The sequence below is a fragment of the Uranotaenia lowii genome, chromosome 3, assembly GCF_029784155.1.
Source record: "Uranotaenia lowii strain MFRU-FL chromosome 3, ASM2978415v1, whole genome shotgun sequence".
Classification (NCBI taxonomy): Eukaryota; Metazoa; Arthropoda; class Insecta; order Diptera; family Culicidae; genus Uranotaenia; species Uranotaenia lowii.
The window spans coordinates 360825418-360846556 of record NC_073693.1 but is presented as its reverse complement, the minus strand read 5'-3'; the positions used below and the strand labels follow the sequence as shown (position 1 = coordinate 360846556).

Genomic DNA, 21139 nt, shown 5'->3' with positions numbered 1-21139 from the left:
CAGCTTCACGTATGTAAAGGGCGAACACGGAATTATTGCGACGCCGAAAATGTCATGCCAATTTTCTTATAATGTAATCAAACCAAAATTTCAGGGTAGTTTTATACATACATTTATGTACTTCAAAAACCAAAAGAAAAATTAGTCGATGGAGCCTTGAGTGCAAAATTGAACGCATTTTCGCTCGACGTCCTCCATCAAAGTCTTTACAGTGTCATCCGGTACCAGTTTTTCAGTTTTTTTTTCATTTTCTTAACATTTTCTTCTCGTCTTTAAATGTCTTCTTGCTATTCCGAAGTTTCCGCTTCATTATTGCCCAGTACTGCTCCTCCGGGTACAGTTCCGGACGGTTTGACAGGTTCATGTCCTTTGGAACAAAATGGACAGAATTGGCCTCATACTTCTCCAGGACAATTTTAGAAAAGTGGCATGATGCCAAATTTAGTTAAAATAGCGAAGCTTCGTCGTGCTGCTGCAAGAACGGAAAAAGGCGCTTTTTAAGGCACTCAGATTTGTGCCAGACGCCATTTACTCGCCATTTGTCACGAGAGGGTCACTCCTCAGTCCGCAATAGCCAAACGAGATTTTTGGAGGCTAACTTCGACATTTTCTTCTTCTTAAATTTGTCGTCCACTTCGAACTTGCTTCTTCCGGTGAAAAACTCCAACCCCGGAATTTGCTCGAGCTAGCAAACAGCCAAATCGAACCATAAAACAAAATATTTTTTACCAAAATCCGAGCTCGGCAGCTATACGAAAAGGTACTGACCAAGTTCGACAGGTGTCTTCTGATGGACGATGAAACCTATGTCAAGGCTGCCGTCGGGCAAATCCCAGGTTAAAAATTTTACTTAACGAAAAATTTCGTTACAAATAAGACAATGAAGTGTCTCCAAAAATATATTTCATCATTAAACGACCATCCCATAGTGTTTTGGCCAGATTGGGCAAGCAGTCATTACAGCAAAAACGTCCAAGAATGGTATGCAGAGAAAGTGATCAACCCAACTGCCCCCAGTTCCGCCTTATTGAGAAATACTGGGAAGAGAGACTCAAGGCAAACGGAAAGTTTGTCAAAGACATCAATCAGATGAAGACCTGGTGGAACAAGATTTCCAATCCAATCCAATAATTGAAATACAGGCATTTGTTTGGGTTCCAATTCTTAACAAAGCAAGCTTTAGCTTTAACCGTTCCTGAGAGATCGCTTCGTGAAAGTACTGTACAGTTCATATATACCCTAACCACAAAGGAATGTTAAATAAAGTCCGATTGAACTAAAATTTTGCGCAGATCAGTTTTTTGGAACAAATAATTGTGTATATGGCCGGTTTTTGTAATTCGCCTTGGCCATAGTTTGTAATCTATGACCTCCATATGTTGGGTCAAAAGTTATGATGTGGGTTCTAATTTATTCAGCCATGAATTTCATTCAGAGAAATTTTAACAGTTCTTTACATTACTCGTAAGGTGACTGTGTAATTTTGAAAAAGCGTTAGCGAATCTTAAAAGTTTTCACGAAAGTTAAAATTACAGATACTACCCAACAATCAACTGCCAAACAACTGCGAAACTTGCAACATTCGAGACAAGATAAATGTCCACGAAGCGTTTATTTGTTTTTTTTCCTTCGTTGTTTTTGTTCCATTTTGCATGGCTCAGAAAATCGATGCAAACAATACTTCACTTGCTGCGCTGTGCGATGCGCTGCTTTGCTGTTTTGGCAATCGTAACTGACCATCAGAGAGCAGCGATTGGCAATGATCCCATCAGCCGGGTTGACGTCGCGAAAGTGTGGATTAGAGACCATCAATCGGAAAATTGACCCTATTCCCAGCCGTTTGGTTGTCTCTCAAGAGCCAGGTTGGTTTAGTCGGTGGAATCCATATTGAACGAAAATCCTCGGAAATAGTCGGTCTCAGCAGAGGCAATTTGTTCGATCCGACAATCCCGCTAAGCACAGCCATGGTCAAGCGCATGATGAGAAAAAAACGCTTTCAGCTGATCATGCAAACATTTCCCAGTTCGCGGCTGCTGGACAAACCAAACAATAGTCTCCAATCACAGAGTGTGGGTGTTTGTGGGTGAATGCGCTATGTTGTGATTGATGGACATCAAAATTCATAAATATCAGTCTTTACCCGGGTCAGGTTTCGATGTTTCGCCGATTCGTGGAGCAGCCGAATTTAGGCCACGGGGTGAGCTGTTGGTGTTTGCTAAAATTGGCAATTCGTTGACGCCACAACATAATCGGTACTTATCATTCTAGAGACACGTTCACCGCCCTCACTCAAGCTAAGCCGACAATCGAATAAGTGATTTTTCGTTGCAATTGGAATTAAAATGGAAATTATGTAATCGGAACGATACCCCTCGATATCGTGGCAAAAACCATCCGTGCAGAGGTACGCATAGAATCGAAAAAAAATCATTTGCGACCCCTTATTGGTTTGAGGACTAAGTACAAGCCCTAGGCTTAGAGTTTATAAGTCGCTTAAATGTGACAACTAGTAGTCTGTGCAGAAAACGGCGTATGGCCGCTGCAGCTAGAGGGGAAAAGAACCTTGACCAAGCCGACGTGAAAAATAATAACAATAACTCTGTTCGGGCGCATGGGTTCACTTATTTGTTATGATTGTATCTGAATATTCGCGTGAGCTTACTTGTGGAGAACGTTTTTCGATTTTTAGTGCTGAGTTAAACACCCCCGTATCATTTGTTTAAACTTGAAGTCAAGGCAGCTGGGCTGTCTGTGTGTTGGCTAGATTCAAACGATGGTCGAAAATGATAAGAACTTATGTCAGTTAATCACTGAAGAAAACCTCGTGTTGAAAGGTTTATATTCCGTCAAGATTTTAAGATTTATTAATAAAATCACATTTGAATCTGATTTTTCCAACTTCCGATAATTACAAAGTGTTAATTTGAATGTTTTCGGAGTTCCACGATAGTTTTTTAATACTCCATGAAAGTTGAATACTGGCCCTCATAACCTGCTATAGGATAAATCTAGAAATGTTATACAATACCCTTGTTCTGGAGCTTTTTTACGTGTTTACATGTTTACAATTCTATTTAAGATAAAAAATACGTCTCAGAATCAAAATGACACATTTTAGTTTCATAACCTTTACAGTTCTTTTAATCACATTTCAACCGCTTCATCTTTGTTCGGACGAACTATTATGTTGTTGTTTAACACAGCTTCGGAACCGATGCAATTTAAGAGAAAAAAAGTTTATGTTTTTTTACTTGGGATAACCTCTAAGAACTCCGCCAAATCGTGACTCGCTAAGTCTTTGGATGAGCAAGGTGTTATTCAAGCCATTCGAATCTGGATACCGCATTTATGTGAGGCACGAATGTTTTACGGCTGCAAAGCTTTGAATGTCACACCATGGCACGGAGTCATGATGTGTATCAAACCATTTATGTAACTATGGGAGAAAAAAGAAAAATGGTCATCTCACAAATAGTAATATAATATGAAATATTTCCGCGATTTTGTGAGACATGAAAAGGGCTCAAAATAGACCAACATCAAATTTACACATAAAGCATTGAAATGTCCAAGACTGAAATCTATCACAATTGAGGCGCTTGGGATCAGAGGAGTGGAAGTGCCTAAATGATAGTTTCGAGAAAATGCGCTTCAAAGTTGTAAAGATGCTCGATTTTTCAATCAAACAAACAATCAAAAAATTATAAAGAATCTGAGTTTTGCACCCGATGTACAATGAAATATGAGGAATCGTTAGGTATACTTAACTCAAAATTGATGATTTTGGCACTTTCACTCTTCTGATTCTGCGGGCCTCAATTTATTTCAAAACTAAATAATTTCATGATTTAAAAGATTTATAGAGATTGTTATAATTTTTTTTTTCTTTATTTTAAGAGACTTTCAGCCTTTGGCTGGTTCGTCTCTTGTTATAATATTTAATATTGATATGTTTGAACTAAATTCTCTCGTTAAGCACCATTTTCGGAATCATACAGGGGCTCGTATGCATTAGAGGGTTCCATTCACAATTCAAATTAGATTGTGGTTTTGGATTCAAATATCATGCTCAACATTGACTGTTTACTCGAAACTTAGATCGAAAATTCTGGCGTTGAAAATTTCGAATTTTGACAGGGTGCCTCCCAGTTTACTTCACTCAAATTGCACACACCACTTACTATTGAAAAATTCAATAAAAAAAATAACCATAACTTTACAAATTTATAAGGGTAAATGAACCATTTATGGTACTTTGACAACAATAAATCCGGTAAAATTTTGTACAAATGCAGAAATTGCTTAGTATCCCTTTTTACAGAGGCAAACAAAGCAGTCCTAGTCCCTAGAGATGGTAAGAGCGCTCAATGGCAGCGCTACTAGTAGAGAAACAGAGGCGGAAAAACCCTCTAAGGCGAATGTCAGTCACCCGAAACGGATCGATGCCTTCGTTCAAACGGTGAGGAATGAGCTTATTACTCCGAAAAGCTCTAAGAGTGTAAAGAGGAAACGAGGGTCACCAAGTGATCCAAGACCTGGCACCCTAAAGAAGAGGGCCCAAGACCCGATGGTTCGACAGGAACTGAAAGGCAAGGACGACAAACCCAACGAGGGAGCGCCCTCCGAATGGCAAACAGTGACGCGTAAACACCGTAAGGAGAGAGCTACGAAAACAAACCCCAAGCCCGACAAGCTTGCTGAACTAGGTGAAAACGTGAGGAGGATCCGTCGTACTCGTTCCGGTGAGATGATCCTCGAGTTGAAACGAAGTTCAGCAACAAAGAGTGCATCCTTCAAGGTGCTAGCGGAGGAAGTTCTTGGCGAGAAGGCGGAGGTGCGTGCGCTATGTCACGAAGTAACCATCCATATCAAAAACCTCGACGATATTACGACAGAAGATGAAGTCAGGACAGCGCTAGTCGATCAGTGTAAGATCGGCAAAGATCAGATCTCGATCCGATTGAGACAGGGTCCTCCCAAATCCGGAACACAGGTTGCAATTGTGAGGCTTCCAGTGGTAGTAGCCAACGCAGCACTCGTCAGTTTGTCAGATAACCATCTCCTAGCAACCAGAGGTATGCTTTCGATGCTTGGGGTATGGCCACAAGTCGTTTGACTGCAAGGGAGTTGACAGACGCGGATTATGCTGGGGGTGCGGAGAATCCGGTCACATACCGGCTAGCTGCAGTAAGCCGGCGAAGTGTCTTATTCAGGCTTCCGAAAAGTACTGGCGAACGACAGTATTCTTGCGAATGTCGCACATGCACCTAGATGAAAGCTTCCCGAATATTTCTTCCCCGACAGTTTTAAAAGGAGCGGTCGTGCGATATACAGCGATGCGTTGTTTTACCTCATGCGAGAGTTTGTTCGTGGGTGTGAAAGTTTTTTAAGCTTCGTGACAGTTTTGGGAAAATCTTCGTGACAGTTTTCAATGCGTTGAATTTCGCATGACAGTACTACTTACTCCGTCCGACTGTAGCCGAGATTCGCTCGGGCCGAGATAGTTTCGAACAAACGTTTGAATTTTCCTTTCGCTTGAAGCTACTGCGGGTGGTGATCACCCCAATCACCCTCCCCTTCCCTTTTCGCCTAACCTGCACCGGCACCACACATCGCGTATATTCGAACTGAGCAGCAGCGCATACGATCGGGCATGGGTACGGTATGGGCACGACAGTCACCCGTGACAGTCCTGCAAAAACTGTCACGCCCTGCAGCCGACAGTTAGGATGAAATTATTTTCGAAACAGGAGGCATGAAGCGATGAAAACCGAACTGTCGGTTGGGTTCGCTACAGCTTAAAGCACAACACTTTCGGCAACGCATGCTTTGAGCCGATTGTTCAGATACAGCCTGGGTTCTCGCACGTGTGCGATGTAGCCGAAGCGATTCGATTCGTTACCTACGGTACAGCAGCGAACCGAGTGGTAAGGAAAACCGAGACAGTTTGTTTGGCAAGAAAAAAGCTGTCATAGCAAAGCTGTACTTTTCGGAAGCCTGGTCTTATTTGCACTGGTGACCATGCGCTACGATGGATAGGATAGTCGAGTTGCTCACAGGCCGAAGCCCCGTTATTATCGCGGGGAATTTCAATGCGTGGGCCCAGGAATGGGGTAGTTCCCTTACGAACGCCAGAGGACAGAGTCTACTTGAAGCTCTTGCAAGGCTGAATGTGGACCTGGCGAACGTAGGTAATACTAGAACCTACCATAGAGAGGGACGTGAATCCATTATAGATATCACATTTGCTAGTCCCAGATGGACAAGTAATTGGAGGGTGAGCGAGGACTACACTCATAGCGACCACTTTGCGATCCGTTATCGTGTGGGTAAAAGTGCACAGTCAGTCAGAGGAGAGGTAATGACAGGTGAACGACGCTGGAGGACAAAACAATTTGACCGGAATGTCTTTGTCGAGGTTTTAAAATGGGAGCAAAACCTGTCAAACTTGTCGGCGAAAGACCTGACGAAAGTACTCACACGTGCTTGTGACGCAGCAATGACGAAAAAAGCTAATCGTAGAAACCTACATCCACCAGTTTTTTTTTTTTGATGGACTGAGGAAATCGCGAATTTGTGTGCAAGCTGCCTTCGCGCTAGGCGAAACATGCAGAGAGCACGAATTCGAATGGAGAGAGACGAGCGTAGGCCGCTTTTCAAAAATGCGAAAAGAAACCTATGCAAGGCAATCAAAGAGAGCAAAAAGGCATGTTTAAGGAAACTTTGTCTTGATGCCAATGACGGACCATGGGCGCGATGCCTATAGGATAGTCATGGCAAAAAACAAAAGCGGTAGCACACCTCCTGAAATGTGCCTCAACAAACTGAGGGAAATAAAGAGAGAGCTGTTCCCTCATCATAATATCAATAGCTGGCCGCAAATCCCGTACGACTGGAATACGAGCGAGGAGAAGTTAATATCGTTAGAAGAACTACGCGACATCGCCAAATTCTTCAGCTGGAAAAAGCTCCGGGTCGAGATGGTATCCCAAACATTGCAGTTAAGGCCGCGATTATGGAATTTCCCGAAATGTTCCGATCGTCACTGCAAATTTGTGAAGGATGTTTCTAGAAATTTGGAAACGGCAGAAGCTGGTTCTGCTGCCCAAACCAGGAAAGCCATTGGGGAACCCATCGGCATACAGGCCAATATGCCTACTGGATACGGTTGGAAAGATTCTGGAAAAGGTGATCTTGAATCGTATCCAGCAGTACTCCTAGGGCGAAGGCGGTTTGTCCAACAATCAATTCGGCTTTCGAAAAGGGCGATGCACAGTCAAAACCATTCGAACTGTCATCGAAACGGCTGATAAAGCCAGACTCAAGAAGAGAAGAGGGGACCGTTTTTGTGCGGTAGTAACATTGGACGTGCGCAACGCCTTCAATAGTGTCAGCTGGGCAGCGATTGCTTCTTCGCTTATAAAAATGAGGATACCGAAATATCTAAGCAAATTTGTGGAATGCTATTTCCAGAACCGCAAGCTACTATACATGATGAGCGAAGGATTTCAGGAAATGAATGTTACAGCTGTAGTACCGCAAGGGTTGATACTGGGCCCGATTCTGTAGAATATTACGTATGATGAGGTGCTGACATTGAGCCTGCCAGAGGGAGTTGAGTTGGTTGGTTTCGCGGACGACGTGGTGCTACTAGCAACGGGTTACTCAACAGAAATCGTCCAGCTAAGAGCTTTAGAGCCTGTAGAAGCGGTAGAGAGCTGAATGCACTCCAAAAGTTTGCAGTTGGCTCACCACAAAACCGAGAAGGTCCTGATATCAAACCTGATTTCACCGCAAACAGGCAGGATTACAGTTGGATCATGCACCATCGAATCAAAGCGTGAGCTTAAATATTTGGGTGTGATGATTGACGACCGGCTCAGCTTTAAAAACCACGTTGAGTATGTATGAAAGAAGTCGGCAACAGCAACGGCCACACTCACGAGGATAATGGCGAACAACTTGGGGATCCGAAGTTGTCAGCGAAGGATAATTTCGAGTGTAGTTTCGTCAATCCTTCGGTATGGAGGGGCGGCCTGGAAATCTGGTCTTAACATCCAGTGTAACCAGCAGAAGCTGAACAGTGTACAGAGGCGAATGAATTTGCGGGTCATCAGTGCATACCGCACCGTCTCGTCGGAGGCTGCATGCGTTGTAGCGGGAGTCATGCCCATCTCGGTTTTGTTGGTGGAGGACTCCTATTGCTACGAAAATAGAGGCACGCAAAACGTGAGAACACGAGCCAGAGATAGCTCCATGACCAACTGGCAGCAGCTGTGGGACAGTTCAGAAAGAGGAAGATGGACCCATCGTTTGATCCCTAACATCAAGGAGTGGATGGAGAGAAAGCACGGCGAAGTGGATTTCTACATGACGCAATACATAGCGGGTGTTGTGCCCATCTCGGTTTTGCTTGAGGAGGATGTCTATTGCTACGACAACAAAGACACGCCCAATGTACGAAATCTCACCAATGAGAACTCGATGTCCAACTGGCAGCAGCAGTCTGATCCCGCACATCGGGAGCTGGATCGGAAGAAGGCACGGTGAAGTGGACTTCTATATGACGCAATTCCTGACTGGTCATGGATGCTTCATGAAGTACCACTACCGGTTTGGACATGTGGCTTCGCCATATTGCCCAGATTGTGGTGACAAAGAGGAAACACCCGAGCATGTGGTGTTTGTCTGTTCGAGGTTTGCGGCGGTACGTACTTCCATATTTGCCGCCTGTGGGCCTGTCACGACAGCAGATAACGTTGTACAGAGGATGTGTGCGGATTCCAACACTTGGCATGCGGTCAGCGATGGGTTCACCCGGATCATGACTTCCCTGCAGAGGAGCTGGAACCAACGGCAGTCCGCGAACGGTGTAGGATGACTCCATCGACGGGGAGCATCTGAGCTACAAAGATAAGGCATCATCTTCTGCGTAGCGGAGATCAGGGGTGCGCCGCGAACGTGTGTAGGATACCCCCATGTCGGGGGGTATCCGAGTAGTGCCGCTTCTTAAGAGGGAAACTGCGGGGATAACACTTTACCTTCTTCGTAGCGGATCTCGAGGGAAGAGGATTAACCACTGTCGGGGGATACCCCTGGGTAGAGAGGCTCTCGATGCCGGGCGAGCCTCTCGAGTCGGTGTAGGATGTCGTCACCGTCGGGAAACATCCGAGTCGTAGCGTTCCAAGTCCCGAATGTGTGCCGTGACAGGCGCGAGTCCAGGACAAGCTGCTCTCGATCTGGCACACAACGGGCAGGAAGGGCCAGCCAAGGGGGATAAAGAAGACCGGACAACGGTCGGAGTAGACTGACCCCATCGACGGGGGGCTGTCGAGTGGAGTGCGCCCGACCCCACGGTTTGAAGTTACAAAGATAAGACAATACCTTCTGCGTAGCGGATGCCGTGGGTGCGCCGCGTTCGTGCGTAGGATGCTCCACCTTCGGGGAGTAGAGGATAAAACATGACCTTCTTCGTAGTGGAAATCGTTGGGAAAGGGTTATTCCACGTTCGGGGAATACCCACGGGTAGAGTGGCTCTCGACGCCGGGTGAGCCATTCGAGTCGGAGTAGGATGACGTCTTCGTCGGGAATCATCCGAGTCGTTGCGTTAAGTCCCGCGCGTATGCCGTGACAGGCGCGAGTCTAGGATAAGCTGCTCTCGATCAGGCAATGTGGCAAACGACGGGCAATGTGGCAAACTTCGAACCCTGAAGATAAGATGTCGGGCCTCGAGTCGTTAGAGGAGAGGTCAGGCCTCAAACCTTCAGGCAGAGAGGTTTGCGTGGTAAACCCCGAGTCTTTATGATAAGGGGTCGGGTCTCGAGTCGTAAGAGGAGGGACCAGGCCCCTTACCAACAAGAGGAGGGGTACAAGTGGTCACCTCGAGTCATTACGAGGAGAGGTCAGATTTCAAGTCGTTAGAGGAGAGATCGGGCCTTGAACCGTGCAGAGGAGAGGTAAACCTCGAGTCGATGCGAGGAGGGGTTGGATCTCGAGTCGTTAGAGGAGAGATCAGGCCTCAAGTCGCGAAGAGGAGAGATTTGTGTGAGAATCTCGAGTAATTGCGAGGAGATGTCGGTTCTCAAGTCGTTAGAGGAGAGTTCAGGCGTCGAGTCGTAAAGACGAGAGGTTTTGCTGAAAGTGGTCTCGTTAATGAGTATTGCCTTGGAGCGCATTAGCGCGAATAGAGCTCCCACTATTGAAGCATAGTATACTAAACAGTTCGGGGTGGGAACCAGGTCTACGGCCCCAGGTGGAGTTTAGGGAGTATGGGGTATACACGGAGTATATTATGAGTCTTCCCATTGTACCCATGGACCCAGAGTAGCAAACTGGGGGGGACGCGGTGGCTCGTCGTGCCTTGGAATACAATCCATAAACCGGGATTTACCACCTGTGGTTACCAACTAAAAAAAAACATACATACATACATACATACATACATACATACATACATACATACATACATTCTAACATCTATGCTTTTCCCGATAGTTTTGCGTTTTTGTCATTATTTTCATTTTAACCATTTGTGTCATTAAAGTTACTTGGTTGTCTTCTTATTCACTTCGTTTTTTTTTGGATTTTTTTTCCAATGTTTTATGAACGTTCAGTGCTGAACGACTTGAAGAAGTTAAAATCTAATATTTTTTTTTGTTTCGATTATAGTCGTTTTACCATCTTTGTGGCATTCGCGACTTTATCAACGTTGCAGTTGGCAGATAGTTATTGAAAAACTCATCAGGAACAACTGTGTTCGATGTTTACTCTCGGGCTCGAACTCACGAACATCAACTCAGGAAGCAACTGACTTGCCAACTAAGCTATATCACAAGCCCAAAATCTAATCAAATAATTAATAATATAAGTATGTGTTTTGTCTTGTTTCAAGTTTTTGTCATTTCTTCATTTTTTTTCTATTCCATTTACACATGTTATTAATGATACCTTTTTGCCAGTTTTGTCATTTTTGTCATTTTTATGAATTTTAGATTTTTATGATGTGAGTAAGTATGTTTTGTCACATTGGAAGTTTTTGTTAAATCTTTCAAATTCTATTGCCTTCGATAAATTTGCTGCTTTTTTCTTACATTTTAGTCATCTTCTTATCAAACTGGTCACATTTGTTCAATTTTAAATGTCTTGTCAGATCCCCTTTTTGTGATGTTTATAATTTTAAATTATCAAGATACGTCTTGCTATATTTGTCATGTTGTTGTTTTAATTTCTTATTGTGAAATTTCGCATGTTATTCTTTCTTGTCATTTCTTAGAAATAAGTAAAAAAAATTAAAATGAACTTACGACTTTGTAATACATCGAACTTGTTAGATAAATTAAAATTGCAAAAAGAAGCTTCAACTGTGTTTTATTTGGAGTGAACGACAAGTTATAACCAAAAGAAGGAGGATCAGAGTTGAAGGTTCTGGTGGAAACAAAATTCAAAGATGCACCTCTAAGATGAACTTTGTTAGATTATCTCCTCCGCTGCTCTGCTATTGTCCTATTGTGCCTCTTTCCATTGACGCGTTAAACCACAAGTCACTGACAGAAACTAGGGTGAGGGTGCAAATTTTGACGAGTCACTATGGTCAGGCGAGCTTCATGAGGATTGGAAATTAGAAGAAACTAGCTGACCCGGTAAACTTCGTTTTACCTTCTAAAGTATAAATCGTAATAAATGTTTAATTTCATCTACACGTCCTTAACTGCATTGTGCTCGCCAATAGATTCTTATGGAAATCGTAACAAATAAAGTTTAATTTGTATTGGGACCCCCTATCATCAAAAGTGAGATCCTTGAAACTATTATACAAACCATCTCTGACCCAAAAAACCCTCGGATACCAAGTTTCACTTCATTCCGACCGACCATTCATACGTGATGTTATCACAAAGAAAACGCCTCCATTTTTATATATAAGAAGATGTGAAGAAGAGATAACTTTGTATGGGGACCCCCCTTTCATAAAAAGTGAGATTCTTGAAAGTATTATACAAACCATCTCTGACCCAAAAAACCCTCGGATACCAAATTTCACTTCATTCCGACCGACCATTCATACGTGATGTTATCACAAAGAAAACGCCTCCATTTTTAAATATAAGATGTGAAGAGATAATTTTGTATGGGGACCCCCCTTTCATAAAAAGTGAGATTCTTGAAAGTATTATACAAACCATCTCTGACCCAAAAAACCCTCGGATACCAAATTTCACTTCATTCCGACCGACCATTCATACGTGATGTTATCACAAAGAAAACGCCTCCATTTTTATATATAAGATGTGAAGAGATAATTTTGTATGGGGACCCCCCTTTCATAAAAAGTGAGATTCTTGAAAGTATTATACAAACCATCTCTGACCCAAAAAACCCTTGGATACCAAATTTCACTTCATTCCGACCGACCATTCATACGTGATGTTATCACAAAGAAAACGCCTCCATTTTTATATATAAGAAGATGTGAAGAGATAATTTTGTATGGCGACCCCCCTTTCATAAAAAGTGAGATTCTTGAAAGTATTATACAAACCATCTCTGACCCAAAAAACCCTCGGATACCAAATTTCACTTCATTCCGACCGACCATTCATACGTGATGTTATTACAAAGAAAACGCCTCCATATTTTATATATAAGATGTGAAGAGATAATTTTGTATGGGGACCCCCCTTTCATGAAAAGTGAGATTCTTGAAAGTATTATACAAACCATCTCTGACCCAAAAAACCCTCGGATACCAAATTTCACTTCATTCCGACCGACCATTCATACGTGATGTTATCACAAAGAAAACGCCTCCATTTTTATATATAAGAAGATGTGAAGAAGAGATAACTTTGTATGGGGACCCCCCTTTCATAAAAAGTGAGATTCTTGAAAGTATTATACAAACCATCTCTGACCCAAAAAACCCTCGGATACCAAATTTCACTTCATTCCGACCGACCATTCATACGTGATGTTATCACAAAGAAAACGCCTCCATTTTTATATATAAGAAGATGTGAAGAGATAATTTTGTATGGGGACCCCCCTTTCATAAAAAGTGAGATTCTTGAAAGTATTATACAAACCATCTCTGACCCAAAAAACCCTCGGATACCAAATTTCACTTCATTCCGACCGACCATTCATACGTGATGTTATCACAAAGAAAACGCCTCCATTTTTATATATAAGAATGTGAAGAGATAATTTTGTATGGGGACCCCCCTTTTCAAAAAAAGTGAGATTCTTGAAAGCATTATACAAACCATCTCTGACCCAAAAAACCCTCGGATACCAAATTTCACTTCATTCCGACCGACCATTCATACGTGATGTTATCACAAAGAAAACGCCTCCATTTTTATATATAAGACTAGCTGACCCGGTAAACTTCGTTTTACCTTCTAAAGTATAAATCGTTATAAATGTTTAATTTCATCTACACGTCCTTAACTGCATTGTGCTCGCCAATAGATTCTTATGGAAATCGTAACAAATAAAGTTTAATTTGTATTGGGACCCCCTATCATCAAAAGTGAGATCCTTGAAACTATTATACAAACCATCTCTGACCCAAAAAACCCTCGGATACCAAGTTTCACTTCATTCCGACCGACCATTCATACGTGATGTTATCACAAAGAAAACGCCTCCATTTTTATATATAAGAAGATGTGAAGAAGAGATAACTTTGTATGGGGACCCCCCTTTCATAAAAAGTGAGATTCTTGAAAGTATTATACAAACCATCTCTGACCCAAAAAACCCTCGGATACCAAATTTCACTTCATTCCGACCGACCATTCATACGTGATGTTATCACAAAGAAAACGCCTCCATTTTTAAATATAAGATGTGAAGAGATAATTTTGTATGGGGACCCCCCTTTCATAAAAAGTGAGATTCTTGAAAGTATTATACAAACCATCTCTGACCCAAAAAACCCTCGGATACCAAATTTCACTTCATTCCGACCGACCATTCATACGTGATGTTATCACAAAGAAAACGCCTCCATTTTTATATATAAGATCCTAAACCGGGAATGCATCTAATTTTTGGTACGAATGCAGAGCTAGGAACTGTTACCTTAACATGAAACGGGGCTGAGATATAATTTATGTATGCTCGTGAGAATTTCCATCTGCAGTTGGTACGTTTTTCATTGGCACAATCCGCAAGATGCACTCGAAGTTAAAATTTAAAGAAGCATTGTTCGGTTCGCTCCCCCACTTTGTTCAGTTTCAATGATCATTCCACTTCCAGTTGTGTAATTGTAGCTACCGTTATATTTTAGCAAATGAAATGGATAATTTTTTTTTCAGACGCTACCAAATTACACTTTTCTTCTTTTGGAATCATACAAATCATTTAAAATTGATATTCACTATTGGCAAAATTTAATTATGAATTCCGACTGCTGGATTTTTTACATACATTTAGTTTTAAATTATTAATTCTTCTAAACTTAAAATGAAAAAATGTTTATTTAAATTTGTACTTAAAACATTAAAACTTGTAAATCTGAGAACTTTTACATATAAAGACTCCAAACATTAGACAAATAAACTTTCGCACTGTTATAAATAATATTTGCATTTATCAGACAATTTTTTCATATTCCCAATTGTTAAAAACCCATTTGCATTTTACTATAAAGCAATCGCTCACCCGGCATCAATCGTCAAAAATTTGCAAATTTAATAACCTCACGAATAAGCGCATCTTGCCCAGCCATAGAGATGCAAATCGAACTGAATGCACTTCAGCCAGCCGGTGCGGGCGCCTTACATTTGAAATTCGATTCGGAAGTTACTATTTTTCCACCCGGCTTGTGGCCGTGAGAATCAAATCTTTGTTGCTGTTTCATTATGTGCGATTTTTACGCTTCACGCCACCCGAATGCGCCATCATCGCCGCATCGTCATTCGTCATGTTGGGGGTCTTACTTAGACCACGAACGCAGACCGCAAAACCAGATTCGATCATTAGTTCGCACTTCATCTAACATGGAAAAGGCTTCTTTTTTCATTTCGAGATGATGTTTTTTTCTCTCCACGGTAGCTGCGCTTATCAGATCGGTGCAAAGCAGTTGCTTATCAGTTAAGGGATTGTTCCAACTTCAATTGGATAATCAGGGGTTTCTTAATGTTATAATGGAAGCAAAAAAAATACTCAGCTCACTGATTTTCGCAACTTGATTAGCTTCCAAAGTTGAAAGAATTATTAAAAATATTCATATTGACGAAAAAAAAAACAATAAATATTTTAAACAAGGATTTAAATTTCACTTCTCAAATAAATGAAAAAATACTACTATTCCTTAAACTGTACCTTAGAACAGAATGAATTTTTTATCAGCATTTGGTTATGTAGTTTTATTTGAACAAAATTGAAATACAAGAAACATTTAATTATAAAAATTAAATTGTAATGTACCAACCAATATGAATTCATTATTTACAAGGTAAGTACTTGATTCGTAAAAATCCAAGTGAAATGATTGATGAGTCCATTCAAATCGATCGATCAATCATAAAACTGCTGCATTCACATTGTTTGCGGTGCGTTTGTTGTTGATTACGGTTTAAGATATGCATCGAAAGGAACAAAACCACCTGATTAAAAACAGTGAAAAAATTGTATAACATCCAGCGGAGGTATTATAGGTAAAGGTAACTTTCCTTTTCAGCAAACTGACTTTTACCTTTTTCTTGAGACGGTTGATGGAATGTCCAAGTACCTACCTACTAGTCTACAGTAGGTCCAACAATCTTGTGGTATCAGCCAAAGGGAACTTGAAACCTCAACTCTGAGCTAAGCGAAGCGTTTTTTTTTTGTTTGCTCTCTTCCACCAAGCGACCAGTTTTGCAAAAATGAAAGAAAAAAATCCTCTACAGCTGGTTATCATCCTAAGTTCATGAACAAGTGCGACCAAGTCGATCCGTTGAAAATATGAAGGAACTTTCGCCCTTTACGAATGAGAGTGGCTTATTTTTTGCCGCTCTAGTCGAACGGCCGTCGAAGAGGAAGTTTTGACGGATCACTAGCTGCTTGCTTGCTGTCCCAACGCGATGGTGGTGTCAAATTCGACGAATAGCTTACATAACATCATGATAAACAGAGAACTTGTTTCGCGACAGGTTCATTTATTGCATACATAATGGACTAATCGAATCAAACACCTTCAGTCAGTCAATTAATATTTCGATTCGGGATAGATTGACACAAACGGGTTGATTTCGTCAAATATTCACAAGGATTGGTGAACTATTCAGATTTCCATAATAACAAGAAATATCATTTAAGGATGAACTTAAAATCTAATTTAAACTGCCGACCAGTTATTATGTGAATTTTCTTACGGGATAACGAGAAAGTTAAAAAATTGTCTCTCAACTTACCTATTCCAGAATGATGATGAATTATTCAACTGAGGAGCAACCTGCAAAAAAAGATATACGTAAGTATAATTGAGTACAAACAAAAATGAAGCTCTATTTAAAACAAATATAGGCATAAGAATTGACTTATTAATCAATCGAGTTGTTTTGTTCCAGATATCACTGCTGTCGTCATTCTAGATCATAACTTCTACAGATTTCGTTTTTGTTTCTGTGCAGACCTCAGAATTCATGTGTTTTCAATTTGAGTCTTAAGCAAAACATTTCAACTTTTATTTTTTATAGGCTAGTTCCACCAGCACTGAATCAATATACAATAAACACTTTTCTCAACAACACCAGCTATCTTAATGCCTCATCAACCGAAAAACATGCTGCCCTCGCCAATCGCAGACATAAACTGGACCGCAACTATTTAGCCAACCGAATTCCCAAAACATCGTCGTGACTCACAAAAAACCGCAGATATCAATTGAGCTTCCTTCTCGGAAATCGACGTCGTTGTTCTCGTGAATCATCGATCTCCTCCAGCCATAAAACCGAATCTATCGCTAGCACCATAGCACGACTACGTCGTCGCCCTGCTCTGAGTGATATTTGTCTTACACATAACTAAAGCTACATTAACCACCAAAAGCTCAACACCCTAACAAGGGAACTTAACCTTGTTGAACGATACGAGCAAATGCCGCTGAATGCCCAGACGACCTAACCTTTCAAGATCAAAAAAGCATTCATGTTGGTTGGTCTCGATCGCCGAGAGCCAAAACTCACAAAGTCACTTACATGCCCCTACACTCTGCGAAACTTCAAAAACATCGGTGTAATTTTTAGGCAAGGGTTGAGAACGGAAGAGGGTGGGTCTGTGAAATTTGCATAAAATCGTGTGCCCCTTCAGTGCAAATAATATGGTTTCTGACAATCAATTCGGTGCAGCCCGACGGAATGACTGACGCGCAGTCGAAATGGCCACCACAATACGATCATTCATACCACCAAGCATACGACGAACGTCGGGTAAAAGTCATTATTCAGAGGCAGTTGAGAATGTAAAACCAAAAAAGTTTAATGGATGAGCACGCCTCTGCCACTTTTATTAGAGCGTTTGAAATGAGCTCGGGACCGGTGATTTATGAATTAACAACTTTTGTGAATGCATCAGCATCAACTGATGCTACCGATGGAAACTTAGGGGGGGACATAATAACAGGTTGTCGTGGACCAACAAAAGCTTTTCGCCGTGCGGTTAAACCTAGATCAAGTTTGTATCAAGATTGATACTGATATACAGTGTCAATTTTAACATGTAGTTTCGGGGTTGATTTTATCCGAAATGTTGCCAAAAACTGCTTCTGGTATTTGACAATTCCATCAATTGCAGATGAAACTTTAAAATACATATATCTGGCCCTGCTACAAATATCTTCGAAACCACAACAATTGACTGAAACCCAAAATTGGCAAAGCGGCGTAATATTGTAATCGTTCGAGCTGTGATAAACGACCAGACGATACCTAGAAGTTGTTCAAGTGAATGGCGTTACATCAGATGGAAGATGAGATGGTTCCTTACAGTAATAAATTTTGCTTTTTATTAATTCTACAGAATACGGTAACAGGAATCAACCCACGATTTTCGTAACAACCCGTCAGCTTCAGTGCAAAAAAATTAGTCATACGAATGTAGTAAATCACAATACAAATAATAGTTTTTTTTCTTTTTTAGACAAACGAAAAATTAAAGGTAGTTTATTGGGATGGATTACAATTTTGAATGATGACTATTTTTAAACCTATAGGTAAACTAAGATTGAAAAAAAACAAATTTCTGAGACTCCATTATGCGGATACTCAAGCAACTCAAAGTTCTGTTTTTACGTGAATGTGCGCATCTAAAGTGTCTTAAGTTCTATTTTGGCTGATTAAAATATTCCATAAGAAAGTGCTATCGAGTTTTCTTAAGTGCTTTAAATGCGCTCTATACCGAACTTGAAAGGTACACGGTGGACTTTGAAATCACGTACGTCAAACGTTTCCACTATTTCATCAATTATGAAATATTCACATAAACATCACGAAAAAGCAAATAACACCACGAATCATTTAATTTAATCTTTCAATTGTATTTAATTCATAATTTCCATAATTCATAATTTTATTTTTACTGAATTTAGAACTCTTAATTAATGCTCTTCTTTATTGTAACAATTTTCTTCTTCTCTTAAGATTTTAACCATTTGTGTGAAACTTGGTGCACATATGTGGTAACGACGCGAAAACTGCAAGTATTTGTAAACCACTGCCTGCGGAATATCATCCGCGCTTGGTGGACTGGCAACTGGATCTCAAATGAGGAACTACATCGCCGGTGTCATCAAAGGGCGCTAGAAATCGAGATTCGGGAACGTAAGTGGAGATGGATTGGGCACACGCTGCGAAAAAATGAAAACGAGATTTGCAGAGAGGCGCTGGATTGGAATCCAGAAGGACATCGAAGAAGAGGCAGGCCCAGAAACTCGTGGCGGCGAAGCCAAGTCGCTGAAATCCGAACTGTCGACGAGAATCTTGACTGGGACCAGGTGAAGACGCTGGCTCCGGATCGTCAACAGTGGAGGTCTTTTACCACGGCCCTATGCACCGGTGGATCGGCGCGGGATTATTAAGTAAGCAAGTAAGTCATATTTTCGAAGCATCTCATCATTTTAAATTGTTTCCTAAAATGTTCATTAGTGGTTCAATTGATCCCTAGAGTTCAACAAAAAAAAATTACTTCTAAAAGGCGTAGGTAATGATCATCGCCACGCACGAGATTACTAATGTTTAGCCATAAACTTATATTTATGTATATGATAATTAATTTAAGTATGTTCATTGACACGTGCGGCGAGATGAAATGCAAGGTAGAAGAATTTGTAAAGGCATGAAGAAAAGGCGGATAGGCAAGCATCAGATGAGCTTCAGAGGATAAAGTTTGGATAGGTGTTGAAACTGTAAGTCTAGGGCATTTTTTCCCAGGTTCTCTATGGGATTGAGATCAGGGGACTGTGCTGGAAACTCCATATCGTCTACATTATTATCGTGGAACCACTTTTTAACCGTTTTAGCGGTATGTTTGGGGTCGTTGTCCTGCTGGAACTGCCACTTTAGGGGCATCTCCCACTCGGCGTGTGGCAGCATTACTTCCCTATCTGGGCGTAGAGATGCTGGTCCATAATCCGGTCGATCCAGTACAAAGGACCCACCCCGTACCAAGAAAAGCACCCCCACATTATGATGCTACCTCCTCCATGTTTGAATGTTTTATTTGTATACTGGGGCATATACGCACAGCCGAGTGGGCGATGGACCCAACTCTTTCCGTCCGAGCCGATGAGGTTCACTTTGGTCTCATCCGACCACAGCACATTTCTCCATAGTTTCTCCTTTTCCGGACCGACCCAATCGAAGTGGTCCTTCGCATACTTCAGCCGCGCCTTCAAGTGCTTCGACGTCAGCATCGGCACCTTCCGAGGACTTTTTCCTCCTAGTCCCTTCTCCGCCAACCGTCGCTGAACCGTCCGGGAACTCACTGATAAGTTCAGCTCGTCTCTGATCTGCTTGGACGCTTTGAAAGGGTCCTTTTGCGAGGCCCGCTTGATTGCCGAATCGTCCTTCGGCGTCGTTTTGCGGGGGCGGCCGGTCAGTTCCCGTTTGCCGGTGCTGTGAAGCGCGTTGAAAACGAAAGTTTTCGACCTTCCTAAGTAATCGGACATCCCGCGTTGGCTTTTGCCAGCCTTGTACAGATTCCGGATGATCGCTTGCTGGACCTCCGTGCAGTGCTGTGCCCGACCCATCGCTTTTTCGCTGAAAACAGAGTTGGAGGAAGGAAATCTTTATTTTTTTTTGTTTGTTTCATGATTTACATGATTAATTTTATGGGAAATACTTACCAGGACACGAAACTGGACAAACAACACCGAAAACAACACCTTTTCTTCAAATCTAGAGCGCTGAAAATGCCGGAACAGCCGAACCGATGAGCTGGTCTTATTTTATGACGCGACTTTTTTCACCCTCTGACAGCTTTCTGGTCGAGTAGCAGGGTTGCCAGGTGTTTTTTTTAGTAAATTCTGGAAGTTGCCAATAAAAAAGTCTGGATTTGTCTGGATAGTTAAAAATGACATTTTATTTAATTCTTTTTACCTAACGGTTGACAAAAAGCAAAGGTGTTACTTTGTAATTACTTCCGACCATATATTGCGACATTATACTTAGATTTGATAGTAGCAGAAAAATTCACCAGTCCATTATCCTCAGGGTTAAGCTTAACATAGTTTTAGTGAGCAATATTCCACGCATGGTCGAAACGTTCAATCTATTCCTTGATTTGGTCTTATTTATATTATACTCAGAAAACAAGGGCTCTTCAAAAGCTGACGAGTGAGGTAAAGCTAGAAGGCTTGGAAAAAACTTCCTCAGATACGGGAAAGTTCTTGTTCCAAAACAGAATCACACTGGTTCTTTCGTCTGAAGAGTAATCCAAAAATTCGATGCTCCGCAGCTCTTTGGATTCCTGATCAATTTCTTGAACGATCTCACGACTGATTAGGTTTGAGAAACATTCGGTGACCGGCAGAATCGATTGGTGTTTCCTGTTAAGGGGGGGGTAGGGTCAAACACTTTCAAAAAATCGATTTTTTAATTTTTTTATTTTCTTATTGTAAAACATTTCAAGAATGTTGTGTCAAATTTTCAAGTCA

General features: G+C 41.5%; 1 protein-coding gene across 2 annotated transcripts in view; it reads right to left on the bottom strand.

Annotated features, from left to right (window-relative positions):
- The window catches only part of LOC129750917 (uncharacterized), a 103477-nt gene that overhangs the window by 19000 nt on the left and 63338 nt on the right, over nt 1-21139 (bottom strand). For both annotated transcript variants that reach the window (XM_055746114.1, XM_055746113.1), the window contains exon 2: nt 16401-16441. The gene's annotated coding sequence lies outside the window, so the exon portion shown is untranslated. The remainder of the gene's footprint in view (nt 1-16400; nt 16442-21139) is intronic.